The following is a 19,538-nucleotide window of genomic DNA, read 5'->3' as shown; positions in this document are numbered from 1 at the left end:
CTCTTTCTCTCCCAGGCACACCCCCTCTCTTCCTCTCTCTCTCACTGAAACCCCTCCTTCTTTACCTCCCAGACACAGCCCTCCCTCCCTCCCTCTCTTCCTCTCCCAGGCACACACCCTCTCTTCCTCTCTCTCTCACTGAAACCCCTCCTTCTTTATCTGCCAGACACAGCCCTTCGTCCCTCCCTCCCTCTCCCAGACACACACCCTCTCTCCCCCAGACATTCAAACGCATACTCTCTCTCACTCTTTCTAAGAGACAGACACACAAACATAATCTGTCCCATACAAACCCACTGCTTTTCTGCTGCTCATGTGCTCACTCAGTGAGTGATCCCCAAACCAGCACTGTCTTATCATTATGTAAACTTTTGTTTGCTGTCAGCCCTCCTGCAGCTTGCAGCAGGCCACTCCATGACCCATTTCCACCCTCTCTTGGCACACCAAATCTCAAGGAGACTCGCTGCTTTCCAAGCCAGCTGCCCCTCTCAGATTCAGTTCAGCCTCACAGAAGCCCTCAAAGCCATGAGTACACTGAATTACAATTAGAAAATAACCTTCTATATTAAAACAGAACTAATTGCAGCCCTCAAACAGTAACAACCCTCACTATGAAAAAGCACATTACACCAGCCCAAAACACCAATACACCTCCAATTAGAACATAACATGCTAAACTGCTGTAGATCCCTAAACCGCAGCTACATGCTGGCTGAATACACATGCAGAACACAGACAGATTCTCACCAAATACAGAATAAAAGTGATCATAACTATAAATAGAAACATGCAGACATTGAAATGAACTGGAAACTACAACAAGCCAAACTGTATTATGAACTGCAGCAATGGAAAAACAGAAATGTCGTGTTTCCTCAAAACACCAAAGAATAAAATAAAAATATATAAATCATTCTTAACAGTAAAACCATACTAATAATTAGAATATTTCAAACAGCTGACACATAGAGCATCCAGTCATTAAAAACTCATTTTTTAAATTCCCAAACAGCAATACAATTTTTCAAAAAGCAGATAATTCAAATAACACTCAATTAATTAATTAATTAAGAAGGATTTAAAAATCATCCACAGTTCCTATCCTGAGATTGTTGTGGATTAGTTGGGGGGAGGAAGCGGGCTGATGGTGATGCACAAACTTGCTCTTCTCTGTCTCATACACACAAATTCACTGACACCCACGGTTGCTCACACTCACACACCCTCGAACAGACAGTGACGCACTCTTGATCACACGTATGCTCACAAATATTCTGACATACACACACACTCAGAGACACACGTTCATCACACACATATATCAATATGCTCACTGAGATGCATGCGCTCTCATACTTACTGACATGATCACAGAAAAACGCACTTGCTCATTGACACTCGCATACACTTGCTCACATAGATATATATACACACACTCACACACTCAGTGTCTCTTTCAGACTCACTGTTGGTAGTGTGTTTTGAAAGGGGGGGAGAGAGAATGAATGAGTGTGTCTGTGAGAGTGAGAGTGAGTAGTGTGTATTTGTGTAGGAAGAAGAGATCTGAGAGTGTATGTAGGTGAGTAGGAGAGAGCTGAGTGCAAGTGAGCATGGGTGTGAAAGTGAGTGGGCATGTGTGTATGGAAGAGGGAGAGACGTGAGTGTGTATTTGTGTAGGAAGAAGAGATCTGAGAGTGAGAACATAAGAACATGCCATACTGGGTCAGACCAAGGGTCCATCAAGCCCAGCATCCTGTTTCCAACAGTGGCCAATCCAGGCCATAAGAACCTGGCAAGTATCCAAAAACTAAGTCTATTCCATGTAACCATTGCTAATGGTAACATGGTAACAGTGGTAACAGTGTATGTAGGTGAGTAGGAGAGAGCTGAGTGCAAGTGAGCATGGGTGTGAAAGTGAGTGGGCATGTGTGTATGGAAGAGGGAGAGACGTGAGTGAGTGTGTATTTGTGTAGGAAGAAGAGATCTGAGAGTGTATGATCGTGAAGGATCTTGGAGTCATCTTAGATCAGCATTTAAGCATGAAGAATTATGTTAACTCTATTCTCAAAACTGGCTTTTTCAAACTCAACGTACTTAAAAAAACTTAGACCGCTCCTACACACCCAAGACTTCCATACAGTAATCCAAGCCACCATCTCTTCCAAACTTGATTACAGCAATGCACTCCTCCTAGGGCTCCCTCATTCCATTATAAAACCACTTCAAATCTTACAAAACGCCACAGCAAGACTCATCGCAAACTCCCAAAAACATGACCATATCACTCCCATACTCAGGGACCTTCACTGGCTCCCCATCCCCGCCCGTATTCACTACAAAACCCTAACCATAGTCCACAAAGCCATCCATGCCCACAACTCTAATTGGTTAGACCTTCCTTTCACTGCCCCCCAGTCCACCCGCCCTATCAGAACTGCCAAGAAAGGTACCCTCTTTGTGCCCTCACTGAAAACAGCCCACCTCTCATTTGCACGCGACCGTGCCCTCTCGATCGCAGGTCCTACCTTATGGAACACCCTGCCTCCCAACGTACGCCTCGAACCATGTGTGAGCAAATTCAACCAAGCCTATCCAGAACAGGCTATCCCTCAAATCCACCACCCTCTGACCATTACTTGCTGTTTTTTATGCTTTCCTCATATTGAGGCCACAGTTATTTTGTAATCTTTTTTTTTTTTCATAACTGCTCTTTGTTACCCCCTCCCAGTTCCTGCCTTCCATGTTACAATGTAATTTCCAAGCTTAATTTGTTTAATTCGTTTTATGTAAACCGATATGATGTCCCAACTAATACCGGTATAAAAAAAAAAATTGAAATAAATAAATAAATACATAGGTGAGTAGGAGAGAGCTGAGTGCAAGTGAGCGGGCATGTGTGTATGGAAGAGGGAGAGACATGAGTGAGTGTGTGCGTGTTGGTGGGAGAATGGCAGAAGTAAAGGTGTAAATGAACATGTGAGAATGTGAGAGAATGAGCAGTGAAAATAAGTGCGAACATGTAAGAGTGTTTATGAGAGCAAATTTGTGAGCATCCGGTCCCACTATGCAGTTGCCCTCCCCCCGCTAATCCATGGTAATTTCAGGGTGACTGGAAGTCAGAAGTTCCCAGGTATGCGATTAGGACAGGTGGCAGGTAATCAGATTCTGATTCAGGCTGTGGTCAAGGCAGGCAGAGTTCTCTCAGGCGAAGTTCAGGCAGAGGTTGGGCCAGGTGGGGTTCAGTAAATAAAAGTAATTCACCGCTGGCATTGCGTTCGTGTGCTAGGTGAGTCAGGGCCAGAGTCGGTGGAATTGTGCCACGATTGAAGGTACATGCACTCGCACCACGGCGCAGCCTGCTGCTTTGCCAAAAAGGAAGGTTGGAGTTGGGGTACCCTCAAGGGAGCCCTACGAAGGAGGTAAGAGCAGCAGCTCATGGGAAGTGGCCACAAGCCGCCAAATGCAATAGTATCCCCTCTCCTAACACCCCCCCCCCTTCCCGTTGAAGGTTTAGCTTTCTTTGGGTACGTGGTGTAGTATTAGCTCAGGAGATTCTTATCCAAAATATTGGAGGCAGGCTCCCAGGTATTCTCTTCTGGGCCATATCCTTCCCAGGAGAACAGGTATTCCTATTTCTTACCCCTCCACCTGATGTTCAAGACTTTTTGCTTGATAGGTAACATTATCCTGAGGCTTCGGCAGTCTCCTGGAAGGCCACAAGAGAATTAAAGGTTTTAGAAGTGAAACGAGGAATACATTGTAGATTCCTAGGGAAGCGCAACTGGTAGGTTACTGGACCTAACTGGTGGATGATCAGGAAGTGCCCTATTTATCGGGAGTCAAGTCACATGGAGCACATCCATAATTGAATGTGATGGGTGCAAAGCCAGACATTGTCCCCAGGTTTAAGTTGTGGTGCTGGCCTATGGTGTGCATCTATAGATCTTCTGGACCTCTCAGCCATTTTCTGAAGCATTTCCTTTGTGTGAATTCAGAGTCTTGGAGCTCCTGAGCTGTCAATTGAACCGCATTTGAGGGAACAGTCAATGGGATAGGCAATGGATGTGTCCCATAAACAATTTGGAAGGGAGATGACCCCGTAGTGGTGCTGATGTGGGAGTTGTGAGAACTCCGCCCATAGAAGGAGAGAGGCCCAGTTATCTTTGTGATTATTTGAATAAGCTCTAAGAAAGCTTTTCTGTGTCCAGTTGGTCTGTTCAGACTGGCTATTAGCTTGGGGTTGGTATGCCGTAGTATAGTCCAAGGAAATGTTACAATTTTTCAGAGGGCGGGCCAGTACTTGGCCATAAACTGGGTTCCACATTCAGAGACAATATGTTCGGGGAGGCCATGCAGATGGAAGGTGTGGTGCATGAATAGTTGGTCCAACTCTGGGGCCATGGGAAGTCCAGGAAGTGTGATGAAATGAGCCATCTTTGAGCACCGGTAGACTATGATCCAAATGACTGTGCATCTGTTTGAGAGGGAGGTCCAACACAAAGTCGGCAGACAAATGTGTCCAGGGTTCCCTGGGGGCTGGCAACAGCTTTAACAACCCCCAGGATTGTCCTGCTAAAGGTTTCTGCTGTGCACAGGTGGGATAGGAGTCCATGTACATAAGAACACATAGGCCTGGATATCCCTCCGCATCTGGGGCCACCAGTAGTATGCTGGAGCATCTTGAGTTCGGGCCCGTCCAGGGTGACTTGTGACATGGGAGTCGTGGGACCACTTTAACACTTTTTCTCGGAGTTTGCATGGAACAACCATCTTCCTTGGTGGGGTGGTCATGATGGTGGCCAGAAGAATCCAGGGAGGGTCAATAATATGTTTGGGAGGCTCTGGAGTGTCCTCTATCAGGAAGGACCGGGATAGGGCATCAGCTCGAACGTTCTTGGTGGCTGGTCGGTATCTTAACTCAATGTCAAAATGTGCAAAAAATAACGACCAGCGGATCTGGCAAGCAATCAGTTATTGTGCATGGTGATGTTCCAAAATGTTATGATCAGTGCAAATAGTAATGCAATGATGATCTCTTTTGAACCAGTGATGCCACTCCTTGAGTGTGAATTTAACGGCCAGCAGTTCTCTGTCGCTGATCCCATAGTTGTGTTCCGTAGGGGAGAATTTTTTCAAAAAGGAGTATGGATGGAGAATGTCCTTATCTGAGTGTTGACTCAAGACTGCCCCTACACCCAGAGTGGATGCATCTACTTTGACTATGAAGGGTAAAGTATTCAGTAGGAGTTCCTCAAGGATCCTCCTTATCCCCCACCCTATTTAACATCTACCTCCTCCCCCTCTGTCAACTGCTTACCAACCTAAGATTAACACATTATCTCTACGCAGACGATGTTCAGATCTTAATCCCCATAAAAGAGTCACTCTCAAAGACTCTCCTATACTGGGAAAATTGCCTTCAATCCATTAACCAACTCCTCAACAATCTGAATCTAGTCCTAAATATGTCCAAGACCGAACTGCTCATCATTTCAACCGACCATTCCGACTCCTCGCTTCAGCCCCCTCATACAGCCCAAATCTCTCATGCTAGAGACCTCGGAGTAATCCTAGACAATCGCTTAAATTTAAAGAAATCCATTAACAACACGACAAAGGACGGCTTCTACAAACTGCAAGTCCTAAAAAGGCTCAAACCCCTCCTGTTTTTTCATGACTTCAGGACTGTCCTCCAAGCCACGCTCTTTGCCAAGATTGACTACTGCAACACACTCCTTCTGGGGCTTCCACTCTCCTCCACAAAACCATTGCAGATGCTCCAGAATGCAGCAGCTAGAGTCTTGTCTAATACAAACCGCAGAGAGCACATCTCCCCCATCTTAAAGAACCTACATTGGCTGCCAATAAACTATAGAATCTTACACAAATCCCTTACCATAATCCACAAAACGATCCACAAACAACACCCGCTGGACCTCCAGTTCCCCCTCAAACTCCATTCCTCATCCAGACCCATCAGAGAATCATACAAAGGATCTCTCCATGTGCCTCTTAACAAAACCTCACGCCACACCGCAACCAAAGAACGAGCATTCTCGATAGCAGGACCCACTATTTGGAACAATTTACCTCCTGATCTCAGACAGGAACCCTGCCTACAAACATTTCGAAAAAAACTTAAAACCTGGCTATTTAGCCAAGCTTTCCCTTAATCTATTCACTTTTGGAACTCTACATCTCAAGCTTACCTGACTTCCTACATAGCGAAATCCTTTAATCACAATGGTTATCCCTCTGTCCTTCTCTTTCTTCTATTCCCAAGTTTGATCTCCTTGTTATATGTAACTTTTTTTTACCTCCTCTGATTATTTTACTGTTAAATGGTTGACAGAATGTTTACCCCTTGTTCCATGTAAACCGATTTGATATGACACCCGTCATAAAGGTCGGTATATAAAAGAATTAAATAAATAAATAAAATAAATAAAGTGGGATCAGGGTGGTGGAGACAGAGCTTTTGTAGAAAGGCATCCTTTAACTTTTGGAAGGCAGTGATGGCTTCTTGAGACCATTCTTTAGTGTCTGCTCCCTTAGAGTATTTGGGAATGAAGTGCTGGTAATAGTTGGCAAAGCCTATGAATCTCTGCAAGGCCCATAGGTCAATGGGTTGCAGCCAGTCTTGGATACTTTTGATCTTATCTGGATCCATGTGGAAACACTCTCTGGACACAAATTAGTTTAGTTTTATATACTGTTGTATCAGATATACCATCACAACGGTTTATTTATTTATTTATTTGTTTTTACTATACCGACGTTCAACTGGTTTTATCACACCAGTTTTCAGCTTACACAGTGGAATCTATAAGAACAGATTTCATATTTTACATTTAGACATTGTAGCATGATTGGTTTTGTAACATGGACAACATTTAACATTGTAACATTGTGTCATTGTGACACTGATTTTGTAACATGGATGTTTCTGTAACATGGAAAACTTTGAGACATGATTGAATATGTGACTTGGGTAACTTTGTGGTAAGAGGTTTACAATATTATAAGAAATAAAATACAATTACAGGTATAAAATTGATAAAACAGGTATACAGCATTTATATTTATTTATATATATATATATATATATATATATATATATATATATATATATATATATATAAAAATAAACTAAAATAGTAACATAGCCCAGGAAGGAGATATTCTCTTTTACAAAAAGACATTTTTCTAGTTTCATGTACAGCTTGTCGTCTCGCAGTCTCTGGAGGACTAGACATACATCCCAGTGGTGAGAGTCAAGTTCTTTAGGAGTAAATGAGGATGTTGTTCTAATAGAGAACAACACAGATGTAGAGAAGGTCTCCAAAGATTTCATTCATTATTTTCTGAAATACTGTGGTTGAGTTAAATAACCCAAAAGGCATTATGAGATACTCAGTGTCCATCTTGTGTGCTGAATGCTGTCTTCCATTCATCTCCAGGCCGAATCCGTATTCAGTTATAGGCACTGCAGAAGTCCAGCTTAGTGAAGATTCTGGCTCCTTGGAGATGGTCAAATAATTTGCCAATAAAAGGCAAAGGGTATCGATCTTTCTTTGTAATCGCATTTAGCCCTCTGTAATCAATTCAGGGGTGTAGGGTGACATCTTTCTTGGAGATGAAAAAGAAGCCGGCCCCGGCTGAGGAGTTAGAGGGCCAAATGAAACCCCAGTCAAGGTTCTCCTTGATATATGCCATCGTTCCTTGGGCCTCTGGGATGGATAGTGGGTACACCCTGCCATGAGGTGGTCTGGAGTTAGGAAGCAGCTCAATGGCACAGTCTTATACCCTATGAGTGGGAAGAGTCTCAGCCTCTGTTGCAACCGTCCCTTCATCACGGCTGCATTCCTCCTACCTCTCTCCTTTTGCTCCTCTTCTTGCTGTTAATGGATGCCTTGGGCGCTGCCTCCCGCCATGCTCCGTCTGTACCTTAGGGCGCGCGTGCTGCGTGGCCCTCGCTCTTATTTCCTACTCGGCGCGAACTTCAGGGGCGCCCCCCCGTGATGACATCACGCTGCCCGGATATTTAAAGCCTACACTGTTTGCTAGCCTTTGAGTTAGCAAGGGGAATCTTACAGATGGGATTCGCTCTCCGTACCCAGCTACTCTGCCTCTCCAACTTCCATTGGACTCTCTAACGCTAACGGGGTACCCGCTCCTCGGGGGCCTCACTTGCTTTTCAAGTCGCTATCAGGAAACCGGTACTCGCTCCTCGAGGGCCCATGTTCCCTGACTCGCTGCCTTGCTCCTACCTTCTCTTCTGCCTGGAAGGATTCGCTAATCTTCAACACCAGTGAGTGCTACCATCTTCACCTCAGAGCTGTTCCCTGGAACCAGGTACTCGCTCCTCGAGGGCCTGCTCTTTCTATCCTGGGGTTCTCCATACTGGGGCTTTGTGCATATTCCACTGTACTCATTATTCTCAGTTCTTTCCACGACAGCACTGCTACCAGAGGAGTCGCTGTTCCAGCGCCTGAGGGATACTAGCCCAGCCGGGCTACTTCAACTACTCATCACTGCCACCTCTGGTGGCTACACAACATTGTTTAAAGATCAATCTCTGTGTTTGTGTGTCCTCAGCTGAGCCTGACCTGTGGCACCTCACGGGACTTCCCCCCGTGGGCGTGGTCAGCTGCCATAGTGTCCAAGAGTCCACCCAAACCTCACTAATTATAACAGATTGCTAACTCCATGGATCCGGCACAGCTCAATGCCTTACAGGCCGTCCCTGGCCTGGCCCTGCGCATTGCTAAACAACAAGACGCATTGGAGAAACTCACTTCAGCGTTTTATCAGCTACAAGCTCAGAAGACACAAGGTGCTACTTCCAGGAATGAAGGTCAGTTACCTGAGTTAACTATAAAGACTATGGTACCTCTGGCTGCTCCAGTTCGTTTCTCTGGAAAGATTCAAAGAACCAGAGGATTCCTAAACCAATGCTGCATGCATGTTGCATTACAGCCTGCGCACTTCTCCATAGCCTTCCCCAAGACTACTTATATTCTATCTTATCTTGATGGAAGGGCCTTGTCTTGGGCTTCAACGCTGTGGGAACGTAAGGATCCAATCCTGCAGGATATTGATGGATTTATTGATTTATTTAAATCCATTTTTGATGATCCTGCTCGAGTTACTGTTGCTGATTCTGACCTGGTGGTCCTGAAGCAAGGTAACAGACCACTGGCTGATTTTGCAATAGAGTTCAAGACTCTTGCTACAGAATTATGCTGGAAACCTAGATGCCTGAAAACTCTCTTCTTCAGAGGTCTGAATACCTGCTTGAAGGATGAGCTTGCCGCTCGTGAGACACCTGACTCGCTGGATGAACTAGTGGCCTTGGCTACTAGAATTGACCACCGGCTTTGTGATAAGGTAAAAGAACTCAAGCCTACTAAAGGACCGGTTCAGAAGGAGATTCGTGCTAAACTTGCACTTTGGATGGTTCCAGCTGTACCTATTGCCAGTGGAGAAGAACCGATGCAAATTGGTCACAGTCATTTGACTTCAAAAGAGAGAAGACTTCAGAAGAGACAGGGCTTATGTATGTACTGTGGACAAGCTGGTCACGATGTCCCAACATGCCCTAGTTGTCTGGGAAACGGATGGGCCTAAGTCCTGCAGGAGGACTGTTCTTAGGCCTTACTACGCCTTCTCCTCTGCTCTCTCTACCAGTCTCCTTGACTTGCGGACCGTCTACAATTCAAACTCTTGCCCTTGTGGATTCGGGGGCAGGAGACAACTTTATACTTCGACGCCTAGTAGAACATTTGAGGATTCCCCTCGTTACTTTAGAAGCTCCACTACTCGTCTTCCATCTATGGAGAGCCTTTGCCCAGTGATGTTATTTATTGCACTGAACCAGTGACTCTTCGCACTGGAGCCATCCATATGGAGACAATCCCCTTCTTTGTGTTAGAGAAGGCCATGCACCCTATCGTTCTGGGGTTACTCTGGTTGCAGTTGCATCAGCCTCAATTCGACTGGTCCTCCTTGGAACTCTCCCGCTGGGGCCCAGGTTGACATGGCAGATGCCTCAAGGAAGTTTCTCTTGTTCTCTGCATGCCTACAACTCCAATGACGGCAGGACTCCGCCTCAATACGCATCATTCAGTGATGTGTTTTCCAAAGAAGCTGCTGACATCCTCCCTCCACACAGATCTTATGACTGTGCCATTTGGCTGAAACCAAACACTAAACCTCCTAAGGGACGTGTCTATCCACTCTCTGCAATAGAGAATAAGGCTATGTCAGAGTACATTGAGGAGAATTTACAGAAAGGTTTCATTAGACCTTCAAAGTTGCCAGCCGGTGCAGGATTCTTCTTTGTGGGGAAGAAGGACGGTACCTTACGTTCTTGTATCGACTATCGAGGTCTGAACGAGACTACGATTAAAGACCGCTACCCCCTGCCTTTAATCTCAGAGCTGTTTGACCGGCTTCAGGGGGCCAAGATATTTTCTAAACTTGAACTTAGTCTGGATTCGCAGTGGTGACGAGTGGGAAACGGCTTTCAACACTCAAGACAGTCATTTTGAGTACTTAGTAATGCCTTTCGGCCTGTGCAATGCACCCGCCTTGTTCCAGAACATGATGAATGATTCTGTGGGATTTGTTGTACAAGAGTGTCGTAGTTTACCTAGATGACATCCTGATTTTTTCTCAGAATTTGTCTACTCATCTAGAAGACATCAAGCAAGTTCTACTAAGACTCCGAGAACACCGTCTCTACGCCAAGCTATCCAAGTGCGAATTCCACAAAGACTCCATGCCTTTTCTTGGCTACATTGTGTCCAAAGATGGCTTCCAGATGGATCCCCAAAAATTAGAAAGTATCAAGAACTTGTCCCAACCTACCAGCCTGAAGGCCCTGAGACAATTTTTGGGGTTCACCAATTACTATAGAAGCTTTATAAAGAACTATTCTTCTTTAATGGTGCCCTTGACTGCTATGACCCGGAAAGGGGCCAATGCTTCTAAATGGTCTGCAGAGGTCATTTCCACGTTCGACGAATTAAAGACTGCCTTTTCCATGGAACCATACCTACATCATCCGGACCCCAACAAACCATTCATTGTAGAGGTCGACGCCTCTGATGTCGTTGTGGGGGCTGTTCTGAGCCAGACTGGAGATTCCAAGTCCTTACATCCCTGCTCTTTCTTCTCACGATGTTTCTCTCTGGCAGAGAAGAATTATGGGATCGGTGACAAAGAGCTCCTGGCTATTAAGTTGGCATTCGAGGAATGGTGGCCTTGGCTCGAAGGCGCTCAACATCAAACTACCGTGTTTATGGACCATAAGAATCTAGAGTATCTCCGCCATGCTCAATGTCTTAACCATAGACAAGCTAGATGGTCCTTATTTTTCAACCGCTTTGACTTCGTGCTCAAATATCGCCCCAGAGACAAGAATACCAGAGCTGATGCCCCATCACACTCCTTCATCTCAGAGGATATTCTGGAAGAGCCGCAGCACATAATCAACCCGAAGAAAGTCATCTTAGTGGCTACTCATTCTGTGCCTGCTGGTAAGACCATCGTGCCAAAACGTCTCAGAAAGAAAGTGCTCTATTGGGCGCACGATTCCAAGCTGGCTAGCCATCCTGGTCAACGCCATATCCTGCTGAAGCTACAGAAGTATTATTGGTGGCCAACTATCAAGGAAGATACACTCTCCTATGTGTCATATTGTGCCAACTGTGCCAAGCACAAACCTACTTCTGGCCAACAGTGGGGATTGCTGCAACCGCTTCCAGCTCCGGAACTGCCCTGGATGCATATCGCTACTGATTTTGTAGTTGATCTACCCCTTTCTGGAGGTATGAATACCATCTGGGTCACAGTCGACCGCTTCAGCAAGATAGCCCACTTCGTGGCACAGCCTGGCTTACCTTCAGCCTCGGAACTTGCGAAGCTCTTCATAGTCCATATTTTCCGCCTCCACGGCCTACCGAAGCACATAGTCTCAGATCGAGGATCACAGTTCATGGCAAGATTCTGGAAGGCCCTGTACAAACTCTTTGACATCTCTCTAGATTATACATCTGCCTATCATCCTCAATCTAATGGCCAAACAGAACAGATGAATAGAACCCTGAAACAGTTCATTCGGGCCTATGTGAGTCTCTGTCATAATAACTGGGCCGAACTGTTACCATGGGCTGAATTCGCCATTAATTCTCATCCAGCAACATCCACTGGATCAACACCATTTGAAGTGGTATATGGACGTTCACCATCACTGCCACTTCCACTGAAGCTCTCAGTGACGTCCCCAGCAGCTCAATCCACTGCTGAAGATATTCATCAATTATGGACTCAGAAGAAAGCAATGCTACTCAAGGAGAGTAATCGAGCCAAAAGGTTTTATGACGCTCATCATTCCAAAGCGCCTATCTTTCAACCTAGTGACAAAGTCTGGCATTCCACTAAGCACCTTAGACTGAAGTTACCCTCCTCTCGATTTGCTCCTCGCTACGTTGGACCATTTCCAATCCTCCGACGTCTTGGCAATGTTACCTACAGTCTGAAGTTACCACCTTGATTGAACATCCATAACGCTTTTCATGAAGAGATTTATTGATGACATATTCGTCATATGGCAAGGTGAAGAAGAAGAACTTAAGGAATTTATACAATGGCTTAATGGATGTAACCCACATTTGCAGTTTACCAGTCAGCATAACAATCAAAGCATAGCATTTTTGGACATCCAAATGACATTAACGCATGAAGGTTTCAACTTTACGATTTTTCATAAACCTACAGATAGGAATACACTGCTGCATTACTCATTTCATCCAAACAAGTATTGCAAAATGGCGCCGGCCGTATGGCCATATTGCCATACGGCAACACGATTCGAGTGCAGGAGGTCGTTCCCGGACCCCCGCTGGACTTTTGGCAAGTCTTGTGGCGGTCAGGAGGCCCCCCCCAAGCTGGATAAAAGTCCCTGGGGGTCCAGCGGGGGTCCGGGAGCGATTTCCTACTCTCGCGACGTCGGGGGACAGGAACCAAAATGGCGCCGGCGCCGTGGCCCGAGAGTGGAACATCACACTGGGACCCCCCCACTGGACCCCAGGTAATTTAAGACATTTTGGGGGGGTTCAGGCGGATGGGGGATTTATTTTAAAGGGTCGGGGTGTAAATCGTAAATCGATTTACGATTTACACGATATTTAAAAAAACAAAACTGCGACGATCCGATTCCCTCCCCCCCCCCAGCCGAAATCGATCACACGATTCACATCTCTACTTCTCTGTACCTTCTCTATCGCAGTGATGCGGTGACCAGAATTGTACACAATACTCAAGGTACGGTCTCACCATGGAGTAATACAAAGGCATTATGACATTTTCTGTTTTATTTACCAGTCCCTTCCTGATAATTCCTAACATTGTTTGATTTTTTGACTGCTGCAGCACACTGAGCCGATGATTTCAATGGATTATCTGTGTCGCCTAGGTCTTTTTCCTTGGTGGTAACTCGTAATATGGAACCTAACATCGTGTAACTACAGCAAGGATTATTTTCCCTATATGCAACACCTTGCACTTGTCCACTTCCAGTTCCTCAATGTTCCTCCTTGTCTCATTTGACCTCCTTTGCTGTTCTTTGCCTTCCTGTCCTGCCTATCCATCCCAGCTTTCTTTGGACGGATTCACCGGTTTTGAGCTCAGCCTGCCTTCTGGACACTCCTTGATTGCCACTTGCTACTGACCACTGCCTGTTAGTGAACATTCTTGCTCGCCATCTACTGCTCCAGGTGACCTTAAATATAGGTCCTCTAACCTTTCCTACCCAAGCTCTTGTGGACTCAGGATCCAGAGAGAACTTCATTATGAAGGAACTTTTTATTTATTTATTTAAATTCTTTTTAATGTACCGATGCTCAAGACCAGGTCTTATCGTACCGGTTTACAATGGAACTGGGGGAGAACCAATAAACAACTACATAGAAGATAAAGTTACAATAAACAAGGGAGCATATACATGGGCATTGGAAGAAAGGAAAGATTTCAAAACAAATACATTGGAGGGTATTGAAAATAATCAGCGAAAGGCAATTAAGTAGCGAGACCTAAAAGGATAACACAAGGTAGCTGAAATTCGGCTGGAGAATTTATCGTATGCAATTATTAGCATAACATTTCCTGTGTAAGGAGGAACAGGGGATGTAAACGGGGGGGTGGCCGGGCAGAGACCGGAGCGAGGAGGGAGGGAGGGAGGAGGGAGGGAATGGGAAGGGAGGTGAGAGAGTGTTATGGCTATGGCTGCTGTGCAACCGCCTCACCACCAGGGGTCCCTCAAGAGCAGGCTCTCCTAACTGGCCCAGTCCATCTTCCTTGTTTTCTCTATGTTCTGGACTTCCCCTTATAACCCTGCCTGGCAGTTCCCTTGGTGCTTTGGCATCGAGCTTGCCTGGGCTCCCTGCTCTAGCCTTCTGCCTTGCTGTGCGTGTGGCCTTCGGGCCTTCTGTCTTGTCTTGCCTTGTGTGTGGCCTTCGGGCCTTCTGTTCTGCCTTGCCTTGCTGTGCGTGTGGCCTTCGGGCCTACTGCCCTGCCTTGCTGTGCGTGTGGCCTTCGGGCCCTCTGCCCTGCCGTGTGTGTGAGTGTGTGGCCTTCGGGCCCTCTGCCCTGCCGTGTGTGTGTGGCCTTCGGGCTCTCTGCCTTACTATAAGGTTCCTTGACCCAGCCTGGACTCTGACTCTGCTTGCCTGCCGCCTGCTCTGACCCAGCCTGGACTCTGACTCTGCTTGCCTGCCGCCTGCCTAGACCCAGCCTGGACTTGGACTTTGTCCCTGCTAGTACTCTGCTCCATTTATCAGCCATCACCCAGCTCCATACTCTCCTGCCGCAACACTTCTCGCCCAGCCTTCCAGTCAGCCCTGTCTCTCTCCACCTGGAGCCACCCTTTTGGGTGGTGTTCACGACACCTGACCATAGCTCAAGCGTAACAGTGAGTCAATATTGGTTAATGGAGGCTCCTTCAACGGTAAGCTTGAGCGAATAGCCAGGTTTTTAGTTTCTTTCTGAAGGATAGATGGCATTGTTCCTGGCGTATATCTGAGGAAAGAGAATTCCAATGGAGCGGACCCGCTGTCGAAAGTGCTCGTTTATGAATGGGGTTGTGGACAGAGGATTTGTTCGGGGGAGCCTGGAGAGAGCCTTTGTATGCGGATCTGATCGGCCTTGTGGAAGCATGAAGTTCGAGAGGGATGGAGAGTTGGAGAGAGGATTGCTGGTAGACGGATTTGTGAATGATAGTAAGAGTCTTGAAGAGTATTCGGTAGTGGATGGGTAGCCAGTGTAGGATTTTTAGGATTGGTGTGATGTGGTCCTTACAACGTGTGTTTGTAAGAATCCTGGCCGCTGCGTTTTGCAGCATCTGTAGAGGTTTAGTAGATGAGGCGGGGAGACAGAGTAGTAGTGCGTTGCAGTAGTCAATCTTTGAAAACAGTATGGCTTGAAGAACTGAACGGAAATCGTGGAAGTGTAGGAGTGGTCTTAGCTGTTTTAGGACCTGTAGCTTAAAGAAACATTCTTTTGTTGTGGTATTGATGAACTTTTTGAAGTTCAATCTGGAGTCTAGGGTGGCCCCAAGGTCTCTCACCTGGTTTGCTAGTGGTATAGTTGCAATGTTGGCAATGGGGTTATTGTCGCTGGGGGAGATGACGAGGAGTTCTGTTTTGGATGTATTAAGAACCAGGTTGAGACTAGAGAGAAGGAGGTTGATGGAGTGCAGGCAATTGTTCCAGAAGTTTAGTGTAGTGGAGATGGGGTCCGAGTTGGGGATTAGTATCTGCACGTCATCAGCATATATATAGTGGGTGAGGTTGAGGCTATTGAGTAACTGGCATAAAGGAAGAAGATAAATATTGAAAGGGTAGGAGAGAGTGAAGAACCTTGTGGTACTCCTTGTTTAGAAGGGACTGAGTGGGATTCTTTGTCATTTATTTTAACTTTGTAGTGCCTGTTGTAAAGAAAGGATTGGAACCAGAGAAGTGCAGAGCCAGAAATGCCTATTTCTTTTAGATGGTTGATGAGGATTGAATGATTTACAGTGTTGAACGCAGCTGAAATGTCGAGGAGAGCTAGAAGGTAGGATTGGCCTTTGTCAAGGCCCATCAGGATGTTGTCCGTTAATGAAAGAAGGAGAGATTCTGTGTTTAGACGTTTCCTGAATCCGAATTGAGAAGGGTAGAGAATATTGTGGGAGTCAAGGTAGTCTGTGAGTCGGGTGTTAACTAGCTTTTCCATTAGCTTGGCTATAAAAGGTAAGTTTGCAATTGGGTGGAAATTTCCGGGGATGGCTGGGTCCAGGTTGGGTTTTTTCAGTAGAGGTTTCAGAGAAGCAATTTTTAATGAGTCAGGGACAGTTCCTTGAATGAGGGAGCAATTAATGATGTCGGCCAGAGGTTTAGCAATGGTATTGGGAATGGTGAGAAGGAGTTTGGTAGGTATTTGGTCCAATGGGTGTGATGAAGGCTTCATATTCTTGATTATCGATTCGATTTCCAATGAGGATGTGGGTTCGAAGGATTCTAGTTTCTGAGTGTGGATAGTTGGGGCGTAATTTTGGCTAGGTGGAGGCAGGGTATTTGATGAGGAGTTGGATGTTGTCAGAGGAGCAAGTAGATTTTTAATTTTGTTGTCGAAGAAGATTGCCAACTCTGTAGATTTGTTTTGGGCTTCTTCTTCCGGGATGGTAGGGGGAACAGGGGTGGTAAAAGCTGCAACATATGAAAAAAGAGTTTTTGGGTCGTATAGGAAGCCGTGTATTTTTTTTGGCGTAGAAATCCCGTTTAGTACGAAGAATGGCGGTCCTGTAGAAGTTCATTGTGGTTTTGTAAGAAGCATGTGAGGTAGGGGAGGGATCCTTCCGCCAGCGTTGTTCTTTGTGTTGCAAGTCTTGTTTGAGTTTTCTTAGTTCTGATGAAAACCAGGGTTTTTTGTTAGAGTGGGCGGGATTGATAACTTTGGAAGACATGGGGCAGATTTTGTTTGCTATAGATTGCGTGATATTTAGCCAAGATTTAATAGCAGTGTCGGCATCTGAGAGGTCCAGGTTAGTTAGGTCCTTGGTAAGGCTATTGCTGAGGGTATCCATGGAACAAGGTTTCCTGAACTGGATCGAAGATTTGGAGACAATGAGGGTCTGTTTATGTTTTATTGATAGTTCTGTAACTATCATAGAGTGATCTGACCAGGGGATGGGGGTACAAGTAGGCGGGGAGATGGGTGAGATAGTTTCATTCGTGAATATAAGGTCTAGCATATGGCCTGCCTTGTGCGAGGGATTGTTTATAATTTGTTTGAATCCCATAGCCTGGAATGAGGAGAGAAGGGCTTCGCAAATGGAAGAGGGAGAAGGGGAATCAACATGGATGTTGAAGTCTCCTAAAATGATAGCTGGGGAGTTAGTGTTGATGTGTTTGGCAATAATTTCGATGAGTGGAGAGGAATCTGATTTTAAGAGCCCCGGGGGGGGGGGGGGGCGTATATCAGGCAGATTTGAAGCTGGGTGGATTTGAATAGACCGATTTCCAGTTTGGTCGTCAATTTGAAGGCTTGTTGGGATAGTCTCAGTTCTTTTTTTGCTGCTAACATTATTCCTCCCCCTCTTTTTTTAGGTCTTGGGATAGAGAAGAAATCATATAGATGTATTGGTAGTTGATTAATTAGGGCAGAATCAGTGTTTTTCAGCCATGTTTCGGTAATGGCACAGATGTCCGGTTGGGTGTCTAGGAGGTGGTCATTGAGCAAGTGAGATTTTTTTGAGAGGGATTGAGAGTTGAGAAGGGTTAAGGTGATTAGAGACAGACCTAGGAATTGGGTTAAAGGGGAGATCATAATTGGAATCAGTGATCTCTTTGAGCGAAGATTGAGCATGGGTGGAATGGCTCTGTTGAGGGGTGAGCATGGGATAATAGGGATGGGGTAGGTTTGTAGCATGTTGTTCTTTTGTAGTAATATGGATGCTGGATAGGATCGTGGACTGAGGTATAGTTGCTAGAGGAGATGAGTAGTGGAAGGTTGCTGGGAGTGATGATAGCAGGGTGATTGGTGAGTGCCAGAGACGAAGAGCGCTAGATGATTGCTTGCAGAGAAGGGTGCTGGATGTTTGCTGGCTGAGAAGGGAGCAGGATGCTTTATGGAATAGATGAGTGTTGAATGAATGCTGGTGTAGAAGAATGGTGTTCCTGTTTGCTGGCTGTTTGTTGTAGGGGAGGGTGCTGGATGATCGCAGGAAGAGATGAGAGCAGGATGATCACTGGGAGAGGCGAGTGCTGGATGATCATTGGGAAGAGACAGGTGCTGGATGATTGCTGGGAAGAAACCGGTGCAGGATGAGTGTTGAATGATTGCTGGTATAGAAGAGTTCTGGATGAATGCTGGTATAGGTGAGTGCTGGATGTTTGCTGAAGGGGGAGAGTGGATGTTTGTTGTAGGGTGGGGTGCTGGATGTTGCTGGCTGTTCGCTGTTGTAGGGGAGAGTGCTGGATGATCGCAGGAAGAGATGTAAGCAGGATGATCACTGGGATGATCACTGGGAGAGGCGAGTTCATAAGGGGTACGATGAAAGGCAGGCCTCTCAAAAAACGCGGTGTCTTCCCCTTTCTAGGGTTGATTCAATCTCCTTCTCCAGCTGCTGTGACGAATGGAGGAGCGTGAGGAGCGAGCTGAGCCTAACCTGTGGCCCCTCACGGGACTTCCCCCTGTGGGCGTGGTCAGCTGCCACAGAGTCCAAGGGTCCACCCAAACCTCACTAATTATAATACCTGGCAGGAGCAGAGTTTTTCTTCGTGGCCAAAAAGGACGGCTCACTCAGGCTAAGTATTTACTACCGTGGATTAAACACCATCATCAAAAAGGACAATTCCCTCCTATCATTAATTCTGAAACACTTTGATTGCCTCCAAGGAGCAAGGATCTTCACCAACTGGCCCTCAGGGGGGTTTAGAACCTGGTCTGAATTAAAGCCGGCGATGAGTGGAAAACTGCTTTTAATACGTGTGATGGGCATTATGAGTATTTAGTTATGCCTTTTGGCCTGTATAATGCACCCGAAGTCTTCCAAAAAATGGTTAATGAAATTTTTCAAGACTTACTTTACTTCTTTGTAGTTGTCTAGCTAGCCATATACTAATCTTCTCTCAGGATCTCAGCACCTATTGTCGGGATATATGTACAGTCCTACAATGCCTGCAGAAAATAACATTCGCTAAGTTGGAAAAATGTGTTTGAAAAGGAGAAACTACCCTTCCTGGGATACATTGTCTCATGGGAAGGTAAAGGCCATCCAAGACGGACTTCGCCAGGTGAGGTTCCATGTTCTACAGAGATTTTTGGGATTCACCAACTATTATCACCAATTTAGCTGTAACTGCACCCCTTACCCGAAAGTATTAGTTGGGTAAATGTCACATCAGGACATGCAAGAGTGGTAAATTTTCTAGATGTCAACAATGACTGCTTCATGCATCAGTTGGTCATGGAGTCAGCGATATTAGATCTAGTTT

This window comes from Rhinatrema bivittatum, chromosome 7, assembly GCF_901001135.1.
Source record: "Rhinatrema bivittatum chromosome 7, aRhiBiv1.1, whole genome shotgun sequence".
In the NCBI taxonomy this organism is placed as follows: Eukaryota; Metazoa; Chordata; class Amphibia; order Gymnophiona; family Rhinatrematidae; genus Rhinatrema; species Rhinatrema bivittatum.
Note: the sequence above shows the minus strand (reverse complement) of the source record.